The sequence below is a fragment of the Aptenodytes patagonicus genome, chromosome 1, assembly GCF_965638725.1.
Source record: "Aptenodytes patagonicus chromosome 1, bAptPat1.pri.cur, whole genome shotgun sequence".
NCBI classification, from domain to species: domain Eukaryota; kingdom Metazoa; phylum Chordata; class Aves; order Sphenisciformes; family Spheniscidae; genus Aptenodytes; species Aptenodytes patagonicus.
The window spans coordinates 222,476,728-222,501,410 of NC_134949.1; the positions used below are offsets into that span (position 1 = coordinate 222,476,728).

Here is a 24,683-nt window from a genome sequence, read left to right on the forward strand (position 1 = left end):
TCAATGCCTTAATACATTTGCAAACAATCTGTAAGTGGAAAGTAGGCATTACAAGCCTGTGTAGGAAGGCATGGGATGTCATCAGAGAAATCTCTTGACTGGGGTCTTCAACTCTGCAAAAAGGTGCTGTAAAGGTATTTCTTAATTATGCAATTAAATCAAAGCAAAATGAGGTGCAAAAAGGGAAGCAGGAACTTGGATCTGAAACAAGGAGATCTATCTCTGTGGGCAGCAAATTTGAGAAGATCTAGATTGAACTTTATATTTGGCTATTAGTTGAGTTACCAGGAAAAATATATCCTAAAAGGGTCTTAAAACGGGTGCTGTCACTTAGGTGCTTATTCTGTAATAACTGGGGTGGGAAGTACAATTGCACTGAAATACAGGTTGCATTTATGGACTCATACTCTCAACCTTTTAGGACATATCGGTGTAAGGAAACTGAAGGTAAATCAGTGATAATTCAGCTTCTCACTTTTAGGCTTTTTCATCCATCTCAGAACAATTAGTGATGCATGTCTGAGCCATTGAAAAACTGCCAAAACCTGTCCTTATAATACTTCATTTGGTCCTTTCATCACAGAAACACAGAGGCCAAGGTATTTGAGTGAGAAGTTCTCCAATCAGAACTGAAAGAATTTGTCAGAGAGCAGAGGCAGGACTTAAAGCACACTAATTTTTACTTTTCTGTGAAATCAGAGATGAGGCCTCTTTCACTTCTGGTTTCAGAGATATCTGGTAGCAATGGGTTTTAGAAGCTCAATAAGAATCTTACGAAGAAATGTGTTTCTTAACAAGCTTTACATTTTCTTTCCTTCAATTCAGTTTCCTCTTGCTTTTATATCATGACTAAAACCTGAGTAGTAATGCCAACAGTCTGATCTTTTCATCACTCTTGGAGTTATATGCCCTTATTTTTTACTTATTGTCTTAAAATTGCATGAAGAACAGTAAGATGATATGATTATTTTTAATACTTTTAACTTAAACTAATAGTAATTTTTATTTTAGCCTCTAAGAATCTGAAATTTTTAGTTTCATTAGTCTTAGGCCTTCATTAAATATAAAAAGAAAATAATTATAACCCTCAAGAATGATGAAAAAACTGTGGAACTAAAAAAAATCTTCCAGAAATCCGGAGAGAATATTCAGCTTTTTTTTTGAGATTAGTTGTCCTATTACTTATATCATAAAAGATAAGACCAGAAAGCATTTCAACCACTATTAATTTCCTCTATTATTTCTGATGTAATATATAGGCAGGTTTCATATGCTGATCAGACCTGGGACAAGAAAATTAATATTAGCAGCAAATATGTTTAAATGTTCATCTACAATTGAGGTTAACCAAAGACTGGGGAGGGGAGCAGGATGTCTATCTTCATGTATTGCTGGCATACAAAGTTCTCACCAGACTGGCTATCTTCATATATGTCACAGTCATAGTTTTGATAAGGACTAGATGACCTTTACAGATCCCTTCCAACCCAAACTATTCTATGATTCTATGATTACAGTCTTTATTTTTACATATATATATTTTTTTTTTTCTTTTTCTTAGGAAGTTGGCTGCATTTCCACTGGATTTGTTCAGACGTCCTGCTGCCATTATTAAGGTAAGAGTACTAGATGTGGACTCTGTGTACTTTAAAAACACCTGTCATCAACTTTGATGTACAACTGAGTATAAAATCAATTAAGAATTCATTGTTTACGGATGATGTTGGAGATTTTGTTATGTGGGAGAAGCAGGTGGTGTCAGAGGAAAAAGTGTTGCCAAATGAAAGGAGTGGATAAGGCTATTAATATTATGCTGTAATGTGTCACAAGCAGGTGAGATGTTTTTGGAGGTCTGAGTCACCGTTACGTGCGCCAGCTGCATGGCTCCTGCACCAAGCGTCGGGGTGTCTGTACTCTGTGCACCCGCCAAGTACAAGAGAGGGAAGGACAGGGTTTCCATATCCACCTGCCATTTGTATTTTGATGGCTGCTCCATTCCTATTGTCTTGACCAGATTGTTGGTGCTCAGCACAGTCATGCCATGCAGGTGTGAAAGAGCTGCTCAACTGGTGATGTCAATGGTAAAACAGAGAAAAAGGTGGAAAACAGTGATTTTGTTTCTTTTTCTTTCTCCCCTTGAAAACAATGTCTCTCCCTTCTTCCTTATTAGCCTTGATATGGTTTTTGGTTATAACTTAAGAGTGGCAGAATCCTTTTGACTTGCAAACAGATTTGTCCCAGGTTCCTCTGGAAACCATCACTCTCAAGTTCTGCTAGTTTTGCCATTTCAGGTATGGGGAAATATTTGTAATGGTTTGACAGCCTGGCACCAGGGTCCGGCGTGTGCTACCTTGGGCAATCCAGCTGTCTACAATTACTTGTCCTTTCTGATAGACACCATTGCTGTAATACTCATGTCAGCTAATTTAAAAGATGTATGGATTCCCGTGTGTGATATTTTCACTGGTGGCTGGATTAGAGATGACATGAGACATATATTTCTAGCCATGAAAGGAGATAAATGGTCAAAACTTTCAACCTTTCTCATCAAAATGCAGAAGCCAAAGTTCAAATCTGAATGCCTGTTTGTAATTAACAGTATGTGGTTTAATCTCAAGGGGGTTTACAGTTCATTCTTACTAATGAAAGGGCTGGGCCAAAAAGCTGCATATTATTACAAGTCAATGAAATATTCTGCAGTGAAACAAGACAGGTTTCCACTCTCTACCACAAAGTCCTGCATGAATGTAGCGAGAAGGGGACTACTATAATTTGCTTACTTGTTAATTACTCTTATTACTTTCTGGTTTTTCATGTTTGTACTGAAATTATTTTGAAGTCTCGAACCGGGCCGGAGCCGATGAATGAATTTCACACAGGCAGAAAGATGTTGTATAACTACAGTCCTTTCCCCCAGAAAGCTGGTACTGTCATTCCAAGGAGCCGGGAAGAGGCGTTGAGCAGATTACCCCTCACAATACAAAAGAAATCAAACAGAAACCCAAGACTGGTTTAAACATTAAGACAATGTTTTAAAATGAACATTTTTACTTTCATCTTTCTATCCTATCAAAAAGATAGGTTTGGTTTGGTGTTGGGTTTTTTTAATTATAACTTATGTTATAATATAAAATGAGGTTTTCATAGGACTCTTGGAGATACAGATTTTAGAAAAAAATGCAGAGATGTGAGCAGTGCAATAAAATTAAGAATATTTAATAGACAAATTTAAAACCTAATTTCATATATACTTATGATGGAATCAAAGAGTTATATTTATTTATTATCTATGCTTTATCCCCAGTTACCCAAGTCTTCACGATGTTATTGAAATCCTCCTCCCTCTTCCCCCTAAGATATTACACATTTGATAAAACAATATAATATAAAGGGAGGGGCGCTTCCTGTGTTCCGTATTTTCTCATATTAATTGCCATGCTTGCTTTATTTTTATGATGCATTCCAGACATGTTTTGCATTGTCATTGCTTATGACCTTGGATAAAATTGCTCAGTTCTTTTTGTTGTTTGTTTATTTCTCCATCATCCACCCGATAGAAGAGCCAGTGAGAAAAATGTGTAACATTCCTGACATTTAGAAACTTCAGTAGAAAAAGAACGTGCTATAGCTACCCACCCTGCAAACATATGTGGAGCAGTTTGTGTCAGTATATAGTGTCAAGAATGAAATCCTTGTGTTTGGCTACTGCATATGCAAGAGATGCAAGATCCTGTGGAACAGACTTCTAAGAGTGGCATATTGTATGAGTGTGATTGTCACTATGGCCTTTCTAATGTAAATCCCCAAAACACGATGGGATACCGTTTGGAGCTTTTACTATTGGAGTCGATCTCGCATGTCCAGTCTTTGCTGCCTCAGCCCATCCTGTTTACAGCAGACTCGTGGCTGCTCTGACATATGCTGCTAAAATTAAGTCTTTAAGGAGCTTGCACTTGCAGAACTGAGCTCCACCATGTTCCTCACGCATCCTACACGAAGTGCCCCTGGTAGAAAATGGACAGAATCAGCATTATCGGCAGTTTTCTTCAGTACAAATGTGTCTAAATCCAGCTACTTTACACTTTCTGATCAGAACAAAGAGAACAAATTGGAATCTGGCCTGAAAGTGTTTAATATTACATGAATTCAAGTTGTGCAAAGAGGCTCAAAGAATCCCTTTGTGAACTGATACCATGAGACTACAACCAATTGTGTAATCTCAGCTACCCTACGATGCCATACATATGCAAAGGGTCTCCAGCCTGACAGAAGGGTGGCTGATGCCCAGCACTGTGATATTGTCTTCTCTCTATTAATCTCCGCAGGTTGGTTTTGGCACAATCTGCTCTGCACCCTGAGATCTTTATGGCTGGGAAAGAGTTTGGTTTTCCTTGCAAAACTCACTCAAGGCATCTCAGACTTCCTAAGCAGAGGGCAAGCCACTGGGTTAACTTTGAAAGACCAACCTGGAAGGAAACAGTGTTTCCTAGCAGGATCTATCCATCCGTTCATTAATTTAATCAAGTTAGGGCAAAATGTTGGTATTCACTCAGAATGGAAAAAAGCCATCTGCTGAATACTCTGGGTCGCTTCCTCCTTTCTTCCTGATCTGACCATGGATATTTCAGAAGTTGAGTTTAATAATATACCTCTGTTAAGCTGTAAGCCACAATGCTGCTGCCACACTGAAGAACTGAGAACTTAACATTTTGTTAAATATCCCTCTCAGATCATTTACTTTATTCAAAAGCTTCCTTTCCTCAGTATGCTCGTTCCCTGCAAGCAGATGACCATCATCACCTGTTCTCTACTTGTTTTCATGCTGATAGCTCTTCTCTCATAAATTCCATTAATTAATGAATAGTCAGCCGGGAATTGTCTCCTCAGGCTCATTAAAGAAATGGACACTAAAATGATATGAAAGCAGCTGCCTCCTTTCTGTCATTCCCTTCTGATGGCTACCACTTTCCTCATCAGTGCTAAATTGTAACACTGCTTTGATTAGCAGTCTGGTTACTTGCTGCAGCTGCATTTGGAGATGGAAATCTTAACTACACAGTCATGTTTAATTGATATTCTCATCAAACTGTTAGCATTGTAAAAAAATGCAGCACTTCAATCCTTCAACCTTGTGTACGTATATTAAATCCTGCTGGAAGTTTTTTTTGACCTTGTAGGCAGATGGAGAAGACATGTTGTTTCTCGAAGCTTTCTAATAAGCCACTGATTAAGCTGAGCTCATTTGGGAACCAGAGGTAAAGTTTGTGAAAAATCTCAGGCCAGAGATCATCCTAAACAGAAACATCTTTGATCACCATTCCGGTGCCTAAATGTGAATACTCATTTCTATGCTGAAAAATTTAGAAATTATTTATTTTAAAGCAGGGGACGAGATCTTCTGAATTTCACCTAAAGATTTCTAATCAAAAACTATTCTCCACCAAAAGAGTGAACCTATGTTGGACAGATAATTTATGTCATGGCCGGTGTAAATTAGCGTGGACTGGAAGATGTTCTAATTCATACAAGAAGGGTGGTTGCTTATATTTGACTTGGGCCAGACCTGCCTATACACGCATTTATATTTAACCTGTGCCAGAGTCAGGGTTTAAATTCTAACTCATTCCTTGTTGTTAAAACCTCATTCATAGACCAGACCACATCAGGGCAGGCCCCTGTACTCTGAGGTTGCTGAGACATGCTGGCCCGCTACTACCATAATCTTTAAACAGGAGGTGTCTTGCAGCTTTGAGGCAACGTAACAAGTACTGTTCCTACTTGCCTGTTAGCGGCTGGTACTTCCACTCAGATTAAATCAGGTCACTTACTGGGCTCTGGGACTAAGTGGGAGATGAGCTGCAGGGCAAGGGGGAAAGTCTTTGGTCTGCTGCTGACTTACGGTGCCAAAACCCACGTTCAAGTTCAGCCCAAAGGAGAGAGGAAGAGATCATTTGCCACTGGGTATGCCAGAAAGCATCCAAAGTCAGAACTAACAAGAGCAGCTCTTTAAACTCTTGCCCTAGAATTAAAATGTTGAACACAATTCTGAAATGATCTAAAATAAAATGGAAAGATTTCAAACCTCTTTGTCTCCCTGTTCATGAATTTGCATTTCAGGACTGGATTTGCACTTTCATTATCAAGTGTATTCACCTTTTGATGACAAAACCAAAACTTTCAAATTCAAATGTGTTACCTTATTTATACAAATAAAGAAACCTTGCCTGACCTAGCCTGACCTTGAAAACTGCTCAACTTCACTTGGAGAGATTTCCATTAGATGTTTCAAATTTTGTGCGGTGTGAATCTAGAGTTTCTGATTAATTTACAGTGAATTGGGACCTTAAAATCCTGATTCTATTTCATACCAGGATGAACATTTCCCATTTGTCTCCACTTGCTGCATTGTTGGAACATCATCTGTTCCCATTCTGCTGCCCTCCTCAGAGTGGGCACAGCCTCAAGTGTCTATGACATCTGGTCTAGATTCTCCCTGTTTATGGTAGCATCTTTGCTTCTACTTCTGGAGCTCCAATAGGTAAAAAAAGGGATGATTTTTACTAAGTTTGATGTGTAGACATCCTAACTTGTTACAGAGACCAGTAAAGGTGGGTGCAGAAAAACCATAGATGAGACACTTTTCTTGTTGATCAAACAGGAGACCTAGGCTCTTGCTGTAAACATTTTAAATTGTCCTGCTGAAAAGAATCTCAGCTTTTCTACTCGGGACTTCGCAGAGAAATTTGGCCTTTAAACTGAGGCAGCCAGATTTTGAAAAAGTAGTTACAACCCCACTCCTCCCCTTCAATTCTTCACTTGAAATGCTCTCCAGTTTTGTTAATAGTTGGTGCTGTATTATGTTAAATATTGTTACTTTGAGTAAATAACCTAAAATATTTCCTTTCTTCTTTCAAGTGTTCATCTTCTTTCTTTCTTTGATAGCCTGTGACTGCACTGTATTATTCTGTATTAATTGAATAATGTCTCCCTTTGAACTGTCTTGTAGCAGCAGTGAAAAGATCTAGGTAGCTAAGTTTATCCTATAAATCACAATTTTCTGCAAGTCTGTGGGGGATTCACACTTGTCATTAGGATTATTTAGAAATGTCATGGCTCTACCATAAAAAAAAAAAAAAAAAAAAAAAAAAGAAATCATTCTCTGTAGCAGTTTGTAACTTGGCTCCAGGTACGGGCATCTCAGCTGCCTTAAATTAGGTGAAATTAATTTAGGCCTGAGAGGATGGTTCAGGGGCATGCTATAAAGTTCATAGTGCAAATTCAAAACTTCTAGTAGCTTCAGTAGGTTTTGGCTGAAATTCAAATGAAGCAGGATTCTAAGATGAAACAACTGTTATCCTTGAAACCTAGTGCACATCTACTGATTGTTGCAATACCTAGCCTTATTTTCACTTTTTTGAACAGAAATTTTAGTAACAGTTATGTTCACTGAAGATGTTCCAGCTATTCAATTCCTTTAAACCTTTCCTTTGCTGAACAGAAATCACTTGAAAACCATTCACTAATCCAAGGATCCAGTAAGGTAGACAGGGTTTATCAATTCATTTCACATGAACAGCCCAGTTATCCTGTGGCAGAAGTGCTTTTACCTCTCAGGGAGGTTAAATATGAATTTATTCCATATATGTGAAAAGAAAAATGTTATTAAACCTTTGATATGCTTTCCACGCCTACATCTCTTTTTGTGTATACTGATCTCTAACCTTCAAGTCATTAAATGATTTATGCCTCTAAGATAATTTATTCATTATAATACACTTTTCTTGTTAATTAAAAGGTGCAGTTGGCATAGTATTTGATATTGGTGCTAAACTAATTCATTAGATCCTTTAAAGTAAAAGCCAAGATATGACCTTCCTATAGTGTTATATTTGATGCTGTTGTTCCACACCAACTACCATAACATGTAATAATCAAATGAAACAGAAAGAGTGCATCCGTTACTGAGGAGTCAGGCTATCTAGCTGCTCGTAAGGATTGCAAGACAGGAGAGGAGGGCAAATTATTACATTTAAGATCTGTGTCCACACTCATAAAGAGAAGGAGCTTGTATAAAGGGAAAAGGTGACTCCTGGCAGCACAGATGAAATATGTGAGGAATTTTTTCTTAACCATACAGGCAGATAAATCAGTGTTTTGTACCACTGCTCTGAAAAAAACCCCTACTTCTTTTCTAACACAAGAGCGAAAAGTAACAGGTAACCTGAATTAACCTGAGCTGGGTTGGTTTTAATTTAGAAATGTACAGTATATAGGTCTATAATGAATGTGTTTGATTGAAGTAACTTGTAGTTAGAGCCCTACTGGAAGTCCTGGGATGAAAACGCTTCTTCATCTGTGCCTCGCTGCCTGAAGAGTCTTGCTGCTGGGATTATTGACAGTGGGTGCCAGTGTGGTGAACTGCAGCTATTTCCACTCAGCCAGGAATCCGAGATTTTCCCAAGGCAAAGAATTATTTTTGGTTTTTAGACACACTTGGTATTTATGTTGCCTTGGAGGATATGATAAAGAACACTTCTGCAAAAGAGATCTAACAATATTTGGAGGAAAAATCAGTTACGATGCAGTCTTTGGACCAGCAGACTTCAAGAAGACTTCAATAGATGCAGGAAATTACTGTCATCGCTGACCTCTTCCTAGGTCATGATGCCCTAGCAGCCCCTAATATGCTGACATTCTGGTTTGCTGTTTCCCTGAACTATCCCAGTTTCACCAAAGGTCCCCGTGGCAGAGCACCTGCTTTGTTTTCCCTGTAGCACTCATTTATTTGTATATATCCATGTTTATTTCTGATATCTCTTCTTTGGCTAATAGCGATATCAACAACACATACTGTGTTTGGACCATACATGCATTTGTGGCCAGTGCATCATCACAAATTTTTTTCTCTATGGTTAATTCTCATGTACCAGTTTGTTCATTTGCTTTTTTAGAAACCCAGAAATACACATCTTATATATTCATTGCTGAGTTTTTAACTAATTGGTCAGCAATTGAAATCAGTGGAAAAATACTATCATGTGAGAAGGTGAGTGTGAAGATCGTGTAGTCAGGTCATTATTTGCACTAACTGCATTATTTGGACTAATATGCTGTATAAATGAAAGTGGCACCAGTTCCTTGTCTATTCATACAGATAATTCTAGATTTCTATAATTTCCAAATGTCTGAACAAGGAAATATACTTTTATGTAAACCTTGCTCGCATCTTCAGGCAAGGAAATATATTCCCATTTATATAGACTCCTCTTTTCTAGAAATTCATATAACTATATTTAAAAAAATGGCAATAAACCAAGTTGTTATGTAGAAAATGGTCAATAGGGAAGACATTGTTTCTAGCCATATTTTTCATCTAATTCAAGGGCTCTTGAAGATAAATGGTATTATTATAGATTTCACTTTTTCATTTTTGATTTTCTATTGTGATGATCTTTTTCAAAACATAACACCAATGTGAGCAGAACACGAGAGCAATGTTCTTTCAGAATTATACTGGGGCACAGTGGTCACATTGGAAAGTGACATGCCGCCCTGATTCCTTTCTAAGAGTATATATCAGCTGAGGATACAGCAATAAAATGTTTAGTAATGAAGGACAATAGGAAAGTGCTGTCTTGTGTCAAAGCAAAATTGTAATTGAGTACACCCAGGGGGTACGTAATTTACTTCAAAAAGAAAGCTTTCCCTCACTTCTTACCCTGCTCATTTCCAGATAATCAGAAATAAATTGTCCTATTGTGGGTATGAAAGTCCTATTTACCCAGATATTAAAAAAGGCTTTTATCGGTCCTTTAAAGCAGAAGTTCAAATCCGACCACTGTCAAACCTGTCAAAAGCATATTTTTCAGCTCTTTAGGAAGAAGGAAATTTGAAATTTTAATGATAATAATTGGAATTGTTTTGATAAATGACACAATAGAAAGGGCACGTAATTGTTTAAGGAGAAAGAATAATCGTCAATGGCTTCCTTCATGTCGGTTGCACTATTTGTCAAAAATAAAATAAACAGATATGCATCCCCTGCTAGATATGAAACCAGCTTCACTAGCAAGGAAAATAAAGGCATCAGAAGGATAAGGAGTTTCCAAAGCCATGAATGTGAGTAAATATGAACAGAAGTAGTTTAGGGTTATTTGGGGTTACACAGCAACCCAAATAAAATGGATTTTAATGTCGATCTGTTTTTGTGAGATGTAAATGAAATGCACAGATGCTTTAGAGAAGATCAAATTTAACAACTCTAAAACTTTGTATGTTTAAAACCATCATATAAATTTTAATCGGCATTTCCATATGGGGAGTTCTGTGGATGGGGCTGTGGAGCTCACAGAAATACAACCGCTTATGGCAGCATTTGCGGCACCGGGGCTAACAAGAAACGTCTCACAAGGACAAAAAGGAAAGCTGCTATAAACACGGGGATCAGTACCATGGCAAGATGCTGACTTCCATCCCCTGCCGCCTTCCATAGACCTCAGCCCTCCTGCTCCTTTTCTGTAGCACATTATAGCCATGATTTTTTTGGAAGTTCTGAGCGGAGTGGGATTTGGGAGGATATATGTGGAAGACAGGACATTTGCTGTATGTTTCCTTCAATCACCGGTGACAGGATTTGATGATCAGATGATCATTCCAGTCTTTTTTTCTTAAGGAACTGTTGGCCACTAAAAGTGTTACAACACCTCTAAGAAAATGACTCCTAAAGAACCCTTAATGAATCAGCTGATAAATTACCAAGTTTCTTGTTACAAAGACTTATTTTGAAACAAATGAAGTCACACTCTAAGCTTTCACTGAGTGAAAACAGAACTTGGGGGGGTCTTGAACAGTGGCCAGAAAAATATAAAACAAAATTAAAGAATTATTGCATTTATATGTTCACATAGCAGATAAGTTGCTGACGATTTTTATTTTCTCTTTGCACTCAGTCTACTCAGCTTTGAAAAGTGGGATCTGCTAGATGATCAGCCATGAACAAAATTTATGGTATTTTCAAATTTTTTGGGGAAAAAAAAGTAAAAATCATTACATTTCAGACAAGGTGCATCTAGCAAACAGAGCTTCCCCTGGAGCTTTGTATTCCACACAATTACATTCCACATATGGTAATTGAAACTTGTGAATACGTCAAACTGTGTGTTTTCACAAACCAGCAGTAATCAACTCAAATTATTTAAACTCACTATTTGACATAATTGCTATAAATATGACAAAAAAAGATATTTCTAGGGTGCATTACTTCGTAACTGTATCAAATGACTACCCAGGGAGATAACTCATTGTGTTCCTATGGAAATCTGCAGGACAGCAACACTCAGTACCGAATTCTTGTTTTTCCACAAACTCTATTTAGATTTACTAAAAGATTTACTAAAATGGAAGGGAAAGCTCTGCAGTCTGGGACCATCCGTGTACCTCTCTGATTCAGAAATTACCATAAAATCAAGCAATTGGAAACTGCTGGCCAGAAGCTCAGCAGCTGTCAGCAGGAATAGCTCCACTGAAGTCAGAACAACAATGCTGATTTTTACCAACAGAGAATTAAAATAGCACTTCAAGGAAGAATACCCATGCTGGTTACCCTACATTGTTGCAATAGACTTGTCACCTCCACAAAGACTACTCTAAGACCAGAGATTGTGCTATTTGTTGTGCATTTCATGTGTGACAGAAATAGCTCTCCAGGGGTTCATGAAAGCCAAATGCTGATTGTAGTTTCCAGCCCTTCTGAACCTTTGAGATGGCATCAGTCCCTGAGAAAAAGATTTCTCCAACACGTTTGCTTTCAGAAGCGTTGTGAGGATTGAAAGGGAAAGGAGAAGGCAGGGGGACGGAATGGGTCTGGATATCCTAAATTATGGTTGAATGTTTCCTAACATAAGGTCAAGGAGTTCATTTATCCCAACCTGATGGCTGGCTGGCAAAAAGGCACACAGGATATTAATTGATAATGTGTATTGCTGATGGTGAAAAGAATAAATAGAATCATTGCAGGAAACGGACGCAAAAGAAAATATTTGTACAGCGGTGTTAGGAAACGTGAGAACTTTCCAGGGGTCTTTTACAACATCTCAGTTCTAGCTACTCTTTGATAGTCCCTGGAGGTAAGATGAATTAATGAAGAGGAAAGAAAAAGCAGAAAGCCGTGCAGATAAATTTTCCATCCCTTTAATAATATTTGTGTGGATTAAAAACAAACAAACAACAAGCCAAAACCCAACCAAAACATGCTGAAACTGCCCCAGTTGTATCACAGATGTAAGAGAATAATGTAACCACCAAACATATATTACTGCAGCAGGAAAACAAGAGGAGCAGGCTGCTTAAAAGGGGTTGTTGTCTTTTATTTTGTCCCTCTGACCGTATGGTACAAGGCTGAATTTCAACTTGTTAAATCATCTTGTTTCTCTCTGTAAGTTCCCTCAAGAGTCAGAGCTCCCTGCGGACATTTCGTACAGCGGTGCTCTGAAGTGGCTGGATGCAGAGAAATGTCTTTGAAAGAAGAGTTAACTTGTTTATCTTTCTTCTTTTTTCTTTTAAATGGAGATATTGTGTGTTTTTCTTCTGCAAACAGACTGATCTGTACATGTTTATGTATCTGTAGAACCACAATATTTTATTTGAAAAAAAATCATATCTACCCAACACTTAGTTTAAGAAGAAATGATGCAAAGAAAGATGTAGCTAAATGCCCCAGTTACGAATCGTGTATCACTGCTTCAGCCTGTTTCACGGCTATGAGAAGTATTGGCCTGGCTGTCCAGTGCAACAATTGTTTCTCAAAAACCAGAGCTGTTTCTAGCTGCAGAATGGCCACTTGAGCTGTCCAGTGGCATGTAAACAGCTGAAGTTAAAAATAACCAAACGTTCTTTTTAATCAATACAGTGATTTAAACTGAAGTTACATTCACCCTCTATCCAAAGCCTAGAGAGTCTGAGAAAAAAGCCTCAAGCCATTGCGCGTTGTGACACATGAATAATTTTGCAGCGAATTTACACGGAATTCAAAGTATTCCAAAAAGTAGAATTAATTCACAAATTACAGTTAACGCATTGTAAGATGAGGAGATGCTCAAACAGAATGAAAATGCAGTAAGTACAGCATGTTGTGCCTTATAATAAAGAGCTGACACACAAACCAGACTGCTTCAGTGGAAGGCATGTAGCAGGGGGATTACATCCCTTCCACTTGTCACATAATATTCCCAGATGAAGCACATAAATAAACACGTCACTCTTGCATCGCATGTCCTCCCACAAGACTGTCAATGCAGTGAGGTGTACAAGTAAAACTGGAAACCTGGGTGGCAATGGGAGGATCTTGGTTTGTACAAAAGGATGGGAAGAAAAGAATTTTGACTTAGAAACTTGTTATGGTTTGTCAAGCTCAACAGAGCCTTGACTCAAGCACAGGAGAGAGAAGATATATGAGCTCCCATGTTAAAGCAAGTGGCTTTTATGGACTTAAAATCATCTAGGAGTCAAACAACTGGATTTTAGTCTTCACATGATCTTCTTTTTGCTCTCCTATAAGGGAGATTATTCTTTGTGTCCACTCCTTGACCCCAACCTCAGGCAAATTTGTTCCTTCCGTAGGAAATAAAGAGGCCTTGGAGAACTGCAAAAATCTTTGGAATGGATGGAATATAATTAACACACAGGAAGCCATGGCCCTTGCCCTGTAAGAAGCTATAAAAAAGTTTGGAAAGGAGAATTATGTGTTTTCAGTGTATATTCCATAAACCCATATAAATGAAACTAATTAATTTTAGATATTTCTTCTCATCTTCTCTTTTTCTCTTTTTTTTTTTTTTTCACCTTTATGCCAATCAGTGAACTTGGGGAGGGAAGTGATGGATAGGTGCAGTCAGACGTGGTTTTATACATACATTTTACATATTCATGGCATATATATATACATAATTATAACTAGGTCCAGGGTCTTTCTAAGGAGTTGTCAGGAGCAGCACAAGACAAGGCTGCACGGTAGGCCAGAGGTCCATCCAGCAGCTGGGACCAAAGACTGGAGATAGACTACCTAAACCATAGGTCCAAGGTCCGGCCAGGACAGGGCTGAAGGCAGGCGCACCCATGGCGTAGCTCAGAAAGGGACTAAGAACCCTGTGCCAAGAGGGTAGGCGAAGGCCCCAGGTGAGGCTGGTCAGGGCAATTAAGGTTAATTATTGTTCTCAGGGTCCTGACATAGGGCTTGATTAATGTAAATTTAATTAATTATAGACTTTTTTTTCTTTATTTCATATTGGTATCACTCCTGCCAGCAAACCAAAAGGACTCTTGGTTGGTGGGCAAATTTTACATTCCACACCAGAAGTCCTTTCATTTAAAACATATCATTAAATGTATATGGTTGGGAACAGAAAGTTAGGGAGTTTCAGAAGAATGTGTTCGTGTACCCACTTGTTGGAGTTCCATAAGATAAAGTCTCATTTGAAAGGTAGTGGTTTGAGATTCAGGAATGGGCATTCAGTTAGGGATCTGGCTGCCTTGATGTCTCCTCCAATATTGTTTTAGAAGCTTACACCCTTAATTGAGGTTAGCCCTTCTGCGAGTCCACCGGCACAGAAAATGAAGCATGATCGTTTGTATTAAATTTGTACTAACAGCTGCTCTCACAATATATTTGTTGGACTAAAAAATGCTAAATATCCCAGAACACGTAATCCTGGGATATTTTAAATTTCAGAAAATAATAAAAAATTCCAAAATAATGCTAACAAGGCATGGTTTGTATCCCCCTGTTCTCCCCAGACATAAACAAGCAGCTTATTTACAAGAAGGCTTATTGCTGTTATGGTTACAAGTTCTTTCAGAATTATAATGTAGTTTAACAAATAAATTTGTATCAGTGACACGTGCTAATGGTTGGGGTTGTCGCCTGAAAATGTGACACCCCTATTAACACATCTCAGTACAGGTTCCCTAATGAGCATTCAAGTTGATTTTAAAAGACAGCAAAAAGAAAGTTATTATATATTAAACAGTTGCTACTTGTTTATTTAGCACATTTACTGAAGATTAAGAGCAACAAGGGCTGTTCTCATTTGCACAGAATCTGTCTACCGAATCTTCCAGTGGCGTCTGTTAGCACAGGCCCATTTAAACCAGCTGCAGATTTGCTTTCGGGCATGCAATAATAACACCAATTTAATGTAATCCAGTTTATCAAAACCTTTCGATCACCCAGGTTTAAGGAAATCTTTATATTCATTGTTTTAGTCTCTGTACTGTTCCAAGTTAGATGTTACTAATAGGTAAACAAGCTGAAGAGAATCGGATTTTAAAACATCAGGTGTGCCTATTGCCTGTAGTGTAAAGTGACATCCATTACATTAAAGTATTGGACACTAAAAGCTGGTGTCATACGTGCTACTTGAATGTATATTCATCATCCTCTTTAGGACATGCTGATAAGTTGTTCTCTTGTACTATTTTCCTCGAAGGCTTTGACCACAAGAAATAGATCTCATATTCTATTTACTCCAGTTTTGTATTAATAACCTCTAGGATTATATTTCTGGAGTAATTTGCAATTTTCCACTAATAAATTAAACCAAAGATTTGAGTGCTGATGTTATGAATTGTCTTATAGGGTATTCCAACCTGGACTTACTAAAATATCTTGTTAACTCTTTTTTGAAAGTTCTTCTAGTTTCCTTCTATCTAAAGTGAATTCTTTATTTTACAGCCACACTAAGTAGGCATAATTTGTGAGTTAAAGTAGCAGAATCTTATACATTCCTACGCATTGAGGCCGTCTTATTATTCTAAATTGCATCAGACTCCTGATGTCCTTTACTGCAATTATGGCGAAATTATTTTCATATTGTATAAGCCAAGGGAGTACTGGGAATCTAGCTATTAGACACTATCTTGATACTGGATTTGGAGTTCCTATTTCTTTTCACACGTTCTTCAACCTGACTGGACAGGTTGCAAGTCTGAATTACCTTCTGGTACTCAAATCTAGCATCCTCATGATCTACCAGGCCTACAAAATGAGGAGGAACATTCAGCCCTTTAAGACAGGATACCCATTTGGGGTTTTGGGAGAGACAAAGCACATTTTTTTCTGAATGACCACATTGTACAGTATGAGCTAGGGGAGTTATTCTTTCCTTCTTACTTTCATATGCATCTGAGCTTTAGGGTTACCGTTTAAGTGGTTGAGGGGCTTCATATGGTCTTGTCAGAGAGGAGCCAGCAGAACAAAGAGCAGTGATACTGATATCACAGGCTGGTGAGGGGTCCGGAGAACAAGTCTGATGAGGAGCGGCTGAGGGAACTGGGGTTGTTTAGCCTGGAGAAAAGGAGGCTGAGGGGAGACCTCATCGCTCTCTACAACTCCCTGAAAGGAGGTTGTAGCGAGGTGGGGTCGGTCTCTTCTCCCAAGTAACAAGTGATAGGACGAGAGGAAATGGCTTCAAGTTGTGCCAGGGGAGGTTTAGATTGGACATGAGGAAAAATTTCCTTACTGAAAGAGTGTTTAAACATTGGACCAGGCTGCCCAGGGAAGCGGTTGAGTCCCCATCCCTGGAGGTATTTAAAGGACGTGTAGATGAGGCGCTTAGGGACATGGTTTAGTGGGCATGGTGGTGTTGGGTTGACGCTTGGACTCGATGATCTTAGAGGTCTTTTCCAACTTTAATGATCCTATGATTCTATCCTATGATATCCTTCAACATGTAGCAGAGGATAAGTGCAGTACAATACCTAGACAGATGACGGAAGGGTATCTTCTGAGTCCATAACATGTATAATCCTAAAGAAAACTGTCCATATCTAAATAAGATTGCAAAAAATACATACATTCATTTATTCAGATTGCATAAACTAATGGGGTTTTTGTAGTGTAATGTGCAATTTAGATGTCTGTATTTAAAAGTCTGACCCCATCACTTTAAAACCCAATACGTTTTCCTTTGTACTCTACAAACACCAAGTGTAACGATTTGATTTCATTTTATAAATGCTTTCAGAAACACAAACTCCGACACTAATCCTTCCTTAGTGTGTTCTGGTAAAATCATAGTCCTGGCTTTGAACTTAGCATGCCATGTGTTTCTGTACACAGAGTGAACCGCTCACATCAGAACAAACACGGTATCTTTATCTCAGCTTAGCTCAGGTGGGATTCCTGTAAAAGGAACCGCGTACTGCTTTGGGACCACAGTCAATGTTTGTGGGAACAGCTCTTTTTTTCTTTTTTTTTTTTTTTTTTGAGAATGCCAACATCTCATGAGCCTCTCTTTAAGCATCTGTAGGTTTTGGCTAACAGCATTGTGGAGGCTGAGTATACAGGTATCAAAGTGTTAGCTGTATGACTCACAGAAGTTATTTTCAGCTTTGGCAGCTGAGTAATACCAGAAGGTAGGACAAATGCTTAATAATCCTAACAGACAGAAAGAAAATACAACTGTGGACACGGAGCTTCATCTGATCAGTGTTACACAATGTGGAGCATTGTAAGGTGCTTGGATCTGAAATAATATTTGTAGCTGGCTGTCAAAACCTTCCACCAGATAGTCCCACCCTGAAAATTTGCTTTTTTTTATGCACATGTTCACACTCTTCTCCTCGAGTGACTGGCCAGGTGTGTAACATCCTTTTTCCAGTCATTAAAAAGGAGTCAAAGTCACACTATAGCCTCAGAAATGAATATGGGAAAAAAGGCTTCCTATAGTCTCAAAAATTAATATGGGAAGACAAGCTTCCTAATGATGGGAGATACACCCACATTTAATTCCGTCATATCACTAACATGAACTATAATCTCTGCCAAAGAGCTAGCAGACAAAAAGTATCTCAAACTGCCAGTTATCCTTATAGGAGAGGCCTTACCTCTCACCTCGGGAATCCTAAACTGATTCCCAGAATGTGAGAGGTATAGAAAGAGGATCACTTTATAACAGACCTATTTCTTTTACTTCTCTCTACATATTCAACGCTGGCCCTAGCTGAAGCAGCAACACAGGGGAAGGCGGATCTCTGACCTGAAGTGCTGTACAGCCCTCTCGTGCTGTAACTCACCCACACTGCACCCTCTCTGCAGCACGGCCAACAGCTGTAGCATTAGCGCTGAAGTCTAATCTGGTTAACCCCAAAGAAAGAGCATGCTTTATAGCATGTTATATTTTATATATAAAATTTATATTTTTATATATAAAATTTATATTTTATATGTAAAACGGGAAGGGCTCAAGGGGTGAAAACCACCAACTGACTGTGGCCACATCTCATCCTTGTGTTCGCAGATTTGACACTATGGGAGTGCAGTACTAAGCTATGCTGCGCACGTGGGCCTCGTTTCTGCAAAATGTAAGAGACGGGATTACAGGATGGTCAGCTGTGCTCTGTCCCGTCTTCTGCCTTCTCAAGGCAGCTTGTAGAGGGCGAATTATCGGCATCTCTGCATTGGCATGGATTAACTGTGAGCCGGGCTGAGTTTTCCTTGTGCGGTGTGGTGTTATCTCAAAGCAATAGTGGTAACAACAGGTTTTGGGGGCTGTAGGCTGGAAATGTTAAACTTTACTGCTCAGTGCGGTTAATGTGCTTGCTGGTGCTCTGGCTCTGACTCTGGCATGCGGTCCAGCCCGTACCAGGAGTCATAGCCAGGACACCTTCTCCATGTTCTTTGGAGGGAGCTTCCCTGAGGGTGGCTGTAACGTCGCTCTACCTTGGAGGTTGCCTGGGTATATATTGTTACATCCTAATCTCACACAATAGATCCTGCACAAGTGATACATGGAAAACATTTCTGATCTATGTTACCCGTCATACTGCAAAGAAATATTTGTGGTGCTTTGCCCTTTGCTCAACCAGAATGACCTTCATTTGGATAACATTACAGTCATTGTGGGAGAAGGGACTAGAGACAGGTTAGCCTTTAGAAAATGTTTTAAAAACCTTTGTCTGGGTGCTGTATGAAGTATCCTTTGAGTTTTGGCATGTCCCTGTCACTTTTACGTATATCTCCTGTCTTTCACTTCCATTCTAAGTGGGGCTGCAGGTTTGTCATGGCAAATTAAAGAAAAAGCAAAGGTAAAAATACCCAAAATCATCGAAATCACATCAGGATGTACAAAATAGCAACAAAATTTTACAGATACTTTAATTTTTATTTTATTCTTTTTTCCCAAAATGGATCCTTATTCATATGGGTGGGTTTGGTAGAGATGGACTCTATGACATAATAGTTTTCTTTTAGCTCAGCCTATAAAAATGTGACATTTGTGTAGATTTCTTAGACATTTTCCTTCCTTTGGCACTTGATGCCACTTGCATTTATTGTTATGCATGACATGTTCAGACTTCTCAGACCTGCTTCCCAAGCTAGTCTTTTTCTTGATGATGTTTCTTTTTCTTTTAATATGACTGTCATTCAAAAAATCTGTGCTTTTTAATGTTAGCTGTTTTTTTCTTCTCAGCTATATAGGAAATGGGGTTATCTAGGTAGAGATGTGGTAGCTATTGGTACATTTTTGTATTTTATATAGTAGGCATGTTACCTACTCATCCTCAGACTGCTTTATGCATTTTTAGCTTGGAGGGAGGGGGCTCATCTCTGGTACCACTGCTGGCCTTTGCTCTTGCTGCTCAGTCTTGTCTCAAGACTTACACATGAGCTACTCATTCACCTACACTCTCACAGATCAGAACAAAAATTCCAAAATGTCAAAATGTCATTGGAGAAAGAACAGGAAAACCTGTCAGGTGCTCTAAGAGACTGATGACAACTATGTCTTACAGCCTCTGGTGTTCTGACACAATGCTATAAAATAAAGATCCTGTGGAAGATGGACCTGAAGCCTTACGTTGCCATAAATTCAGTAGACCATTTTATCCCCAAAACCTTGTGTAAGGATACTCAAGCAAAATAGCTATAAAAATGTTACAACTGAGAAAGAGGAATATTTTCAATCTGTTTTGCATTCACTATAGGCAGGCGAATAATGTACAGACCAATGGGTTATCAGTTGGACTTCCTCTGAGTAGCTTTTTCTGACACAAATTTATGATGTCCAAAACCAACATTGGCTAACGCTATTTTCTAGGGTAGACATAAGCATATGTGTGTCATCACCTCCCATTGAGGAATTCAGCTGAGCATTCTTTCCAAGTTACACTTTCAGCAGGGCACAATTATTGTTGGCAAATGCTAACACACTCCTTCCTTTACACTTTGTTTGTTACCTAATCCATCTAATCTTATGGCCAGCCATGGGAAAGGAGTTGTCTTCTGCAATGCAGAGATCTCTCCTTTCTTTAGCTTTCTGTGGCAGTGACAATGTCCTATCCTAAAATTGTCTACAGGGAATGTGTTTATAATTTGGTTTCTTTGCATGCTATTCCCTTTCCAGATGATTGCAAGCAAATTTAATAGCTAGATTTTAAAGTCAGCTTGTCTCTTGAGCTTGGTTCTTATAGTTTAGGAGGTGGGAAAGAGGTAGAGAGACAATCAAAGCTGATGGCTTTGTATTGCTGTATAATGTGTTTCTATGAAATATGAAGTACTTTGTTTTTAGGATAAGCATGAGCACGTTTTTACTATCTTATGCCATTGATTTCCAAGCTCTCCAGCACAGCATTGGTTATTCAGTTCCTCACTCTCTTTAAATTACATGTGGAATTCATTTAACCTAATGTCAGGATCAGGATTCAGCTGTCTATATACAGGTTTCTTGTACTGTTTGAGATATCCTGATACACCTGAGACATCCTCATGGGGGTCACGGATATAACACAGGAGATTTGTATCCCATTGGAGCACTAGCTGAAAGACAAGTTCACATAGTTTACATAGAGATATATAAACCCTGGTGTATGAATACAGACCTGAACCCCATCCTGAAAGTTAGATGAGATCAATCCTACCCTTAGAAAAAACTGCAATGGGAGCTTTTAGCCAATTATGCCTCATAACCATCTTGTGACACTAAATGGGGTTCATAAGATGATGCAGATATTTTCACATTTCTAGTGTGAAGTTTGACATCATTAACATCATTTAATATTATTTTCATGAATATGACTTTTGCACACTAGTTATACACTGAAAAAAAAAAAAACCAAATATTAAGGACAGATTTTCAGGTAAAGAACAAGGTAAATGTTGGTGTAAACTTCACCACAACTGATAAATAGTTTTTCCTAGAGCTAATTGCCTATATGTTTCGTTGACTTGCAAGACTGTTTGTAGCAGCACCACCTAGGGGCTACAGGTAATAATAGTGTTAACGTGTAGGGAAATTTCCAAAACCATTTTTCTGCCTCACTGGCACAGCTACATGGTTGAATAAGATTCATTTGGAATTTTGATATTTCTTTGTTCAGTGAGCTTCAGTGACTCATTTTTTTCTGAAATTCAGAGACGTGAAGAAAAAGAAAGAGGTTTTGACTTGATTTTTAAATTAAATGTCTTGGTGAAAAGCTGGCTCCACTGAAAGCAATGTGAAAGCTTCCATTGATGTCTATGAGCTGAGATTTCACTTGATTACTTTTCTTATTTAAACACATTCCTCTTTTAATGAAATACATTTACATCTATAACATCTGAGGCAGACAATTCTAAGGCTTAATCTTTTTGTAGCATCTTTAAACTTGAGTTGAAAAGTTAAAAGCAAATCAGAAATAATAACCAGACATTTATGCTTTCCTCTCAAGAGACTGTGCAGAAATGCATTGCTCTGTTTTGTCTGTTTCCCTTCCATTTCCAATACATAAAACATTTCATCCATCAGTAGTTACTGCCTCAAAGCCCAAAAAACTCCATAAATCCTGCAATATTTCTGTAGTCGCTAATAAGAAAGAAAATATTTGAGGTGTGACCTTCTTGAATTTCCTAGTGAAATCATATCAGTAGAATTAAAGTGATAGAATTAATAACATCAGAAGAATTATAAGCAGATATTAGGGTCCAGCTGCAACAATCATCTGCAACAATCATCTGCAACAATCATCTGCTAGTTTTGTTTTTCCCTCTTACCTATTCTATTTTAAAGGTTTTAGGTACAGGAATATTCATGATAATGTTCTCATTGCCAATTACTAAGCTTTTAGTGGATTTTTAGAATAAATTACAAAATTATGTAGAAAGCTAAGACACTGCAAAAAGCCAAGACACTGTGAAGAAAATGCGTGCTTGCTTTAATATTATTATTAACTTCAATTAGGTTAAACCAGGAATAGAGGTAGTACTTACCACACTGTTTTTTTAAAAACATGAACTTGGGAATAGAAATAATAGCATATAAGCAACGAGGAAGAAAAGAGGAGTGAAACAGAGGGCTGAGGGGCCTATTGAGATGTTTGAACTTGTTATTTAGCCAGTGTGCTTCCAGATTTCACACTGGAGTGCCAGAATCTCAGTCCTGGACAGCACACACTGAAAGCTGCCAGAGCATCACCACTCTGTGTTTGACATAGTTGACTGCGAGACTTCTTTGGCATGGGAATTGGCTGAGGAATATCCAGCTTAGCAGTTTGCATGAGGATTAAATTTCTGCCCTGATGCTTTATCTGAAAGTATCCGCTTTGAATCCTAATGCAAACGTTTCCTGTCCTTGCTGGTCCATCACAGCGAGTTTTTATGTTGAAGCTAAAGTGCAGCTGATGAAAGGAGGAAGGACTGCTGATTGATTACTTAGCTTCCTAAGTGACTTTATTTGGGTTCAAACCAGACACCACTTTTGACCAGGTGGAATGTTTATAGTGTCATAAATTGTTGTGCTATTAAATTCATAGTCGCTCTCTTGGGAAACTAGATATGCTACTCAACTATTAGGCAGCTAAGTTTCAAATAAGGGATGTGGCTTCTGCTGGCTCCCCATCAAGTCACTCTGGGGAGACTGACACTTGTAGCGTAGGATTTGGAGCACCTCCCATGGTCTAAAGTGGGATGGTCTGAATAAACCTAGCTGTGCCTTTGGAAAAACAGGTCTGAAAATGCTTGGATGTGCTACGCTGTCCCAAAGCTTCTGATTTCAAAGGCTCCCCCTACCAAATCTGGCTTTCGATGTCCTCTCATCGCAGTGGCTTACTTTTAGCATTGTGAAAGCCAGGCTTGTGGAGATGAGCATCCATGTTTTGGGAACTAATCAGAGAGGGCATGTTACAGCCCCTGAATTTCCTCCCGCTGTACTTGGAGCAGGGATGATCCTCACCCTTGTACCCTGGGGACAGGGAGACAGTCACAGCTGATCGCGTCCTGCACGTAAAGGGACAAAGCAAGTAAACAATTTTTATTCTGTGACAGGTTATAGGGCCTGAGGCTTCTTTGGGCTCAATGTATTGTCATTCCACCTGTGGGGGTTTTGCCTTGGTCTCTTGCTCTTAATTTTCATTCATCATAAATACCATGATGACTCCTTTCAATACAAATCCACTTCTGTTGTGTTTGATATTTTTGTTGCCTGAAAACAGCATAGCTGAATTTGAATATAAGAATAAGGATGACATCAAGCAGGTTGTTATTTTCCTTTATTTATTGCTTAGCCAAGTGTACTTTGTTCGTGTGCGTTTCACTGTGTATGTCTATACATACTTATGAGTTATTACATAAATCACCTGATAATTTTGTCATTACTAAGTGGTCAATAAGCTTGTGAGAAAGCTGTGTGATTTCTTTTAAATTCTTTTTTTTTTTCTCAGGGAAATCGAGGAAGCTTAAAATTCTCTTTCCTCCAGCATTATACTAATATACAGTTGTCTGTGAAAGCACATCCACCAGGGCAAGAAATAATAGCATGAATACATTTCATATGGTAAATGAATGTTTATGGAAACATCTTCACAAGATTTACTTATTTCTTCAGAAGTACTGTTGTTTATGGATAATAAAAAATTTTAGTAGAAAATATGAAGAAAAGTACAGCCACAGAAAGCACTGTTATTTTGTGTGGTTTAGCTTCATAACAGCTTGGCTTTACCTTTGTATCTGCTTCCTGATTATTATTATTCTATCAGTGGTGATAAAAGTGAAGGAGAAGGAATAGCTGTTTAACTGAACTCATGCTTTTACTGAACACATTTCTAGTAAGATTAAAATCACCATAGAAGTGAAGGTATTTTTAACATTACAATGCACTTAAATGTCTGTTGCTCTGCACAGCTTAAATAGACAAATTTCATTGTCCAAATTCAGCCCAGACCACATCCTGATCATGTTAGAGGCAATATTTTCCTGATCACTTTAATGAAATCTGAATTTACCTTTATACACTGAATCCACTGTTTGCATCCATTTTAATCCAGCAGTTAATCTTTTCGCACCCACCTAGCTAACATTTTGTTATAGAAAATTCTGATTTTGAATGTAAGTTGCTTGGCTTCAATACAGTGGGAACGTCCATGGACCCATTCAAGGGCTTCATGCCACAGCCTTGCCTGTGACTGCTTTTTCATATCACCTTCAGGTCAGTGTTTACATGATCTAATGCACATACATTAGATATGTATGTGCATTAGACATTAGTTGTAGGGCTCCTCAGAAAGTAGGGAGCCATAAGAGGATGCCAAAATTGCTGAGTTGCTGTGGGGGTTTACGCCTAACCCGCCTGCTAGAAAAAATCAAATCCACATGCCCATTTGAAAAAGAAGTCAAGGAGAGTACTACTGTCCTCTGCACCAGTTTTAAAACGTGGTAA

General features: G+C 38.5%; 1 long non-coding RNA gene across 1 annotated transcript in view; it reads left to right on the forward strand.

The window, feature by feature from the left end:
* LOC143156844 (uncharacterized) overlaps positions 1-24,683 on the forward strand; it is a 767,026-nt gene that overhangs the window by 593,210 nt on the left and 149,133 nt on the right. The window contains exon 4 of the long non-coding RNA XR_012994698.1: positions 1,562-1,616. This is a non-coding gene — a long non-coding RNA (uncharacterized LOC143156844). The remainder of the gene's footprint in view (positions 1-1,561; positions 1,617-24,683) is intronic.